Raw genomic sequence first — 6,442 nt, 5'->3', positions numbered from 1 at the left:
TAGTATGAAATAGGGCCTTAACTGTCAAATTCTGAGGAGTTTTCAGAATGTCATTGTATCTGTGCTCCAATCCCAATTTATCACTGATAATTTGATAGCCACCATATAATCATTCTCAATTATTCTTAGAGAAAATTATTATAGATTATTTAAAATATAATTTTTTGGAAAAGCAGTGAATTACAATGTTTCTTTTCATGTCTGATTGATGTATCACTTTATCCAATTGTATTATTAGTTATCTATTGCTGCATAAAAAAATCATCCCAGACAGTGATTTAAAATTATATTTATTATCTCTAACAGTCTATGCAGGTAAGGAATTCAAATGGTAAGAGAGTTCCTGAGGATATAGTCTGATGTTAGCTGGGGATGCACTCATCTGAAAGCTTGTTTGGGGCTTGCAGATACACTTCCAAATTGTTTTAATCTCAAAACTGCTAAGGTGATTCCTCTCCATTTTGGCTGTGTTGTTGTCTTTGTGACAGAGCAGCTGGCTTGCCCCAGAGAGAGCATTGCGAGAGATCAAGAAAGAAACTACGATGCTTCTTACAACTGCACTTTAAAATTAGGTGTCATACTTACCTGGCAGGGGAGATCCCATGATGATGAAAGTGGTTTTTCCAGGGCAAACCTTATCCATTGCAATACGGATATGCTGACCCCTGTGATTTCCTCAAATGCAGGGATCTCGACTGCACAATTTGTAGTAGTGGGAGGCTGCATTCATGCTCTTCCCCCCTCCCCGGGGGGGGAGGGTTAGGTGTCACTTCTCTACTATTTTATTGGTCACTTTAATCAGCCCTGGTTCAATAGGTATGAATAGATAGTTATGAATACTCAAAGACAAGGACCTTCAGGTAGCATCTTGGAGACCAGCTACCATAGCAATTATATATGTAAAAATATAAAACCAGTTAAGTATAAAAATTGTTTGACCTATAACTAAGCAGAATTTGACATTAATTCTAGTAAAAGCTTTTTCATCTGTATATCCTCAAACCTTGACATTTTTGGCTTTAAGTTAAATGGTCTTAAAAGCTTTTCCATGAACTTAAAGTTTCCTAGAATTGGAATAACAAATGTGTTATTCATAACTTCTTTATTTTCATTTCTTCCCTCCTTTATTTCATTCCAATCGGTTTACATTTGACATACACAAAATAATAAAATCACAGACATTTTAATCAAAATTATTTGAGTATTAAAAAAGTCATTTCTCCTTAAAGTGCAATACCCTAATTATTTCCACCTAATCTTTAGAAAGGATCATGGGCAGACTAAGCTAATGAACTAATTTCACAGAAGGAAAAGGTAAACCTAACCTAAGGAAGATGGAAGGAAACAGAAATGTGACTCTGAAGAAAATCTTAACATATGATGTCTGGGGTTAATGAAGTTGTAGAAGAGGAAAACTAGAATCTATGAAAGGAACTAATATGGTTTCAGCACTTAGATTCAGGAAATCGTCATTGAAATGCTTTTTTTTTTTAAATGTTTTTTCCTATTTATTTATTTATTACTTGTTTATGCTACTACAGTTGTCCCAATTTTTCCCCCTTTTTCTGATTCATCCTCACCTGGCCTCAGCAGACCCAGATGTAGGCTCTTGAGCCCAATCTGAGAGTAATGGTAATATTCATGCACTTGCCATTTCAATAACATGTTGAAAGATACTGCTATTACCTAGTCATACCTTTCAACGTCATCAAATACAGTTTATTTTCCATGTCTTCACTATGCTAAAGTGCTCTACTTTATTCCAAAGCTTACAGACCACCATTTTCTAGGACAAATAACTGCTGTCTTGGGGAATAATGGTCAGAAGCCCCTAGGCCTTCAGAAATTTAACTGGATGAAAACTGTGACATTTTTATCTATAAATTTTAGGGAAAATATATTCTTGGAAATTTCTTTTTATTTTACATTTTTAATTGAATTTAATGAGGTAACATTGGTTTACAAAACCATACAGGTTTCAAATGTACAACTCAATAAAACATCATCTGGGAATTTTTTATGTGCCAGCAGGAAAGGCTCAGACACTGAGAAAGCATTTAAATGTCATTGCCTATTAACTAGCTACATAAGCATGAGCTGGCTACCTATGCATTCTTTGCCTAACACTTCACATGGGGAATAGTATGTATTTCACAGAATTCTTAGAAAAAACTCCATATGATAACAGTTATAAAGTGCCTCATATAGTAAATGCCTATTAAATTTTCTGTTCTCTCTTTTCCTTTTTATTTATTTTCAATATGAACATTATTTTCTGATAATATCAAATCAATTTGCTGGCAGCCTGGATTTAATCCTTCAGAGAAAGATTTTCCTAAGGTCTACATCCTGTAGATTGCCTATTTTGCTCATAACCTTTCTTTGTCTTTTAAGGAGCAAGACCAGTAGCACTTCATTGTCGGTCTTATGTCCAATCTTTTCCATGATTTTTTTGACCATCATCATTTTTCAGATAATCCTCAATATGAGTTTTAATGACTTGTCAAAAATATGTTTGTCCTGTTAATTATTATTGGCCATCTCTTGTGGTTGTTTATTTGACATAAATAACTTTGGAATCTTATCTGTTAAAGCTGTCATTAATATTTTCAATTTTTCTATCTTTCTCCCATATGTAAAAAAAAAAATCAATATAGTATGAGTGTAATGCATTATAAGAAGAAAACAGGTCTGTTAATTTAGTTTTTTAATCTCTTACACTTACTACTCCCTTTTGTGAAATTATTTTTAATGCCTAGTATTCATTATTTGCATGTCCTAATAAATATCTAAAATATAATTACTCCTCCCATTGTTCTATAAACCTTACAATTCAAAAGTGACATTGTTTTTATTTCTGATCTATTGTTAGACACATAAGTGTTAAATGCCATCATAAATTTATTTTTTCAATTTCCAGTGACTGTTTCCTCCTCCAGTTTTCACCAATACAGTTTTAATGTGAAAAATGTAGATATTAATGTATACATACTACCACATTATTTTATGTGTACATGAGAATGTGATGAATGAATGATCCACCCCATTTTCTCCTGTTATATTAAAGCATTTTTCTCGTAGTAAAACAGCTCACAAATTTAATTTTGTAAAAATACAAGTTGTTATTAAAAAATGACCATACTTATTTCAGATCTAATCTTTTTCTCTATCATAGTGGGGTTTTTTATTTACAGTATTTATCATTTACTAACTGACATTAAAATAGACACTGATGTGTTTACTGTTGGTCATCCCTCCTAGAATGCAAGTTCCATCAGTTGTAGTTCCTGCTATATCCTCAGGATAAGTAAGTAAATAATGAAGGGAAGTCAAGAAAACACCAGCATTTCCAGTCTGGGAAAATGGAAGGCCAGTGGAATTGCCATTGACCAAGATGGAAAATACAAGAAAAAGAGAATTTTGAAAAGGGAGATGACATTGGTTTCCAACATTTACATCTGCAATACCAGCAAGAAACCCCAGTAGATAACCCTAACTGGTAGTTGGGAAAAGGACTAGAATTCAGGAGGGTACTAGGATTCAAGAATTAACCACAGAGAGGTACTGTATTTTTCACACTATAAGATGCACCCGACCATAAGACGCACCTAGGTTTAGAGGAGGATATCAAAAATATATATATTCTGAATGCCCTGGCTGGTTTAGCTCAGTGGATTGAGCGTCGGCCAGCGAGCTGTGTCGCTGGTTCGATCTTCCAGTCAGGGTACATCAGAGAAGGAAAACTCTGACTCCAAAAAACCTCCGCTGCCTTGCGGCATACCTCTTCAGGGGAAAGGCTAAGGGAGTAAACCCCGACAGAAAATCCGGAGCCGGAGTCCCTAAGGCGGTTTGACGTTGTAGTCAACACCGGCAACTCCTGCGGCGCACCTGAACCCAAGCTGTATCGACTCCGTCTTTCCCTTGGACCCTTCAGCTGCGAAGAGAGGGGGGGACTGCTGCATGGGCAACAGCAGACCCTCCATATTACCCTGCCCAGGCTCTGTAGCTTCAGCATCATCGCAAGATGTCGATTCAACACGGGAGGAGACAGATACCATGTCACTCCCGAGTCGGACTGCACAGCCATTCTCGGCGGTGCAGATAGACTCTTGAGAAGCTACACCATCGTCTCTTGAGACGGACGGCTGCCGACGACGACGACGACGAACTAATGTTGGAGAACAATGAGAGAATGTAGAAATGTCAGGATTCAGATTCAGTGCAGAAAATCACAGCAGACAGTAAGTCCTTCGTATAAGGCATCAAGTTACAATAAGACACACAAGCATACAAATCTTGGCCTGGGTCCTACTTACCTGCATACTCTTTCCTCTTCTTATTCTCACTTTTTCATGGAGCACACTTCTGCCATTTTAGAATGATCATGTTCTTTCTTACATCCTGGCATTTATATTTGCTGTTTTCTCTTTCTGTGCCCCCTTTTTCCCTAATATTACCCTCTCTTCCTCATCTTTACCTTCCAATATAACACTTTCATGAATAGCTTCTACTAGAACTCTATGGTTTAGTTTATTTATCTCTTGCCCTGATAAACCTTCTGTGATTTGTCTCCCATCACCTGGCCAGTCCAGAATATGTGCTCCATCAGTGTTCAGTCCTCAATCTTTAGCTCTTTTTTTTAATTAAATGTATTGGGGTAACATTGGTTAAAAAGATTATATAGATTTCAAGTGTACAATTCTATGATGCATCAGCTATATATTACATTGTATGTTTACCACACAAAGTCAATATTCTTGTTTCATGGTAAATTCAATTCCCTTTACTCTTTACTGCCTCTCCCCATCCACCTTTTCCTCCTGTGACCTTTGTCTATTAAGTTTTTGTTTTTTTATCTTGTTTGTTCATTTTCTTTTAGTTTTATATCCCACATATGAGAGAAATCATATGGCTCTTGACTTTTTGTGACTTATTTTGCTTAGCATCATATTTTAAAAATCAATCCACATTGTCACAAATGGCAGCATTTCATATTTTCTTATGGCTTAGTAGTGTGTATACAGGTCACATCTTCTTTATTCCAATTATATATTGAAGAACACTTCACTTGTTTACATGTCTTGGCAACCATGAATAATGCTGCAATGAACATAGGGGGTGCATATATCTGCAAATAATCATTTTCAAAATTATCAGATAGGTACCCAGCAAAGAGGTTGCTAGGTCATATAGTAACTCTGTTCTTAATTTTTTGAGGAAACTCAATACTGTTTTCATAGTGACTCTACCAGTATATATCCCCGCAAGCAATGAATGAGGTTTTTTTCTCCACAACCTCTTCAAAAGTTGTTATTACTTGTCTTGTTAATAATAACCATTCTAGTAGGTATGAGGTCTCATTGTAGTTTTAATTTGCATTTCACTAATAAGTACTGAAGTTGAACATCTTTTCATATACCTGTCAGCCATTTGTATGTCTTCTTTAGTTTCCATTCCACTCTTGTCATGGTCAGTTGGCTTATCCTTATCTCCATTATAAACTTCTTGAAAATTAAAACTATATCACTTTAGTCTTACTACCCAAAACACACACAAGTAATGAAATCAGCTAGATGTGTGTTTGATGAATGAATAAATGAGTCAATGCTGAGATCTAGATAACCTGGGAGTGTATGTTGAAGAACAAGCAAAGAAATATTCCACGTTTATGGAAAGACTAAAGCCACAACTGTATATGGTGCTAAAGCTCTGGAATCAATGAATAGTGTTATAAAATGAGGTGTGCCTGCCATCCGGTACCAAAAGGCAGGGATGATTTTACGTGGTTGGGAGCAGAGGACTGAACACATTGCATAGGTCAAAGCAAGCTTTTATCCAGACTCACTGGGAAGAAACATGAGAAAGTCAGTTGAGAAGAATAAATCACAGTACTATCAGAACCTGTGTAGGTAGCAAGAAAGAAGGGAAATGCAGGCAGTAAGAGTCTGATAATGTTAAAGGTAATATCATAGACAGATGAATGAGAAATAGAAAATTGCCACATTAAAGGTTATATAAATATTGGCTTAGGAAAATTTTTAGGCCAGAGAATTCTGAGTCAGAGTATCTTAATAGGAAACCAGATGCAGCTAGAATTTTATTTAAAAATTGGTAATCATGGATGTGTGATTTAGACCTTAAAATTTTATGGAATTTCTACTAAAAAAGAAAGCAACTCTTTTGTGATTAGCCAAAGCCATAGCTCCTTGAGGGCAGGCTTGTAACTGTGTGACTCACTACTGTTTCTGCAGCCTAGCACCCTGATCACACAGAATAAGTGCTTGGACAATACAATGATGGATGTCGCACTAACACGCCACCCCAGCTTCTCTTCACTTTCTCCCTTCTCAGCGTCACCATTCATCCACTTGCCCAAGCAAGAAACAATAAACCATCTCCAAAGAACCACTTTGGGGAGTCAAGGTTTTGTTCTGTAGTTGGT

The 6,442-nt window shown here is 36.2% G+C and overlaps 1 non-coding gene across 1 annotated transcript; it reads left to right on the top strand.

Moving 5' to 3' along the window:
• The first annotated feature begins 577 nt into the window (after positions 1-577).
• On the top strand, positions 578-741 carry LOC150021277 (U1 spliceosomal RNA). Its single transcript, XR_016513615.1, has one exon. It is a non-coding gene; the product is annotated as a U1 spliceosomal RNA (small nuclear RNA).
• Positions 742-6,442: the final 5,701 nt, after the last annotated feature.

The sequence above is a fragment of the Furipterus horrens genome, unplaced genomic scaffold, assembly GCF_987537825.1.
Source record: "Furipterus horrens unplaced genomic scaffold, mFurHor1.1.pri manual_scaffold_1, whole genome shotgun sequence".
In the NCBI taxonomy this organism is placed as follows: Eukaryota; Metazoa; Chordata; class Mammalia; order Chiroptera; family Furipteridae; genus Furipterus; species Furipterus horrens.
Note: the sequence above shows the minus strand (reverse complement) of the source record. Positions and strands in the feature narration are given on the sequence as shown.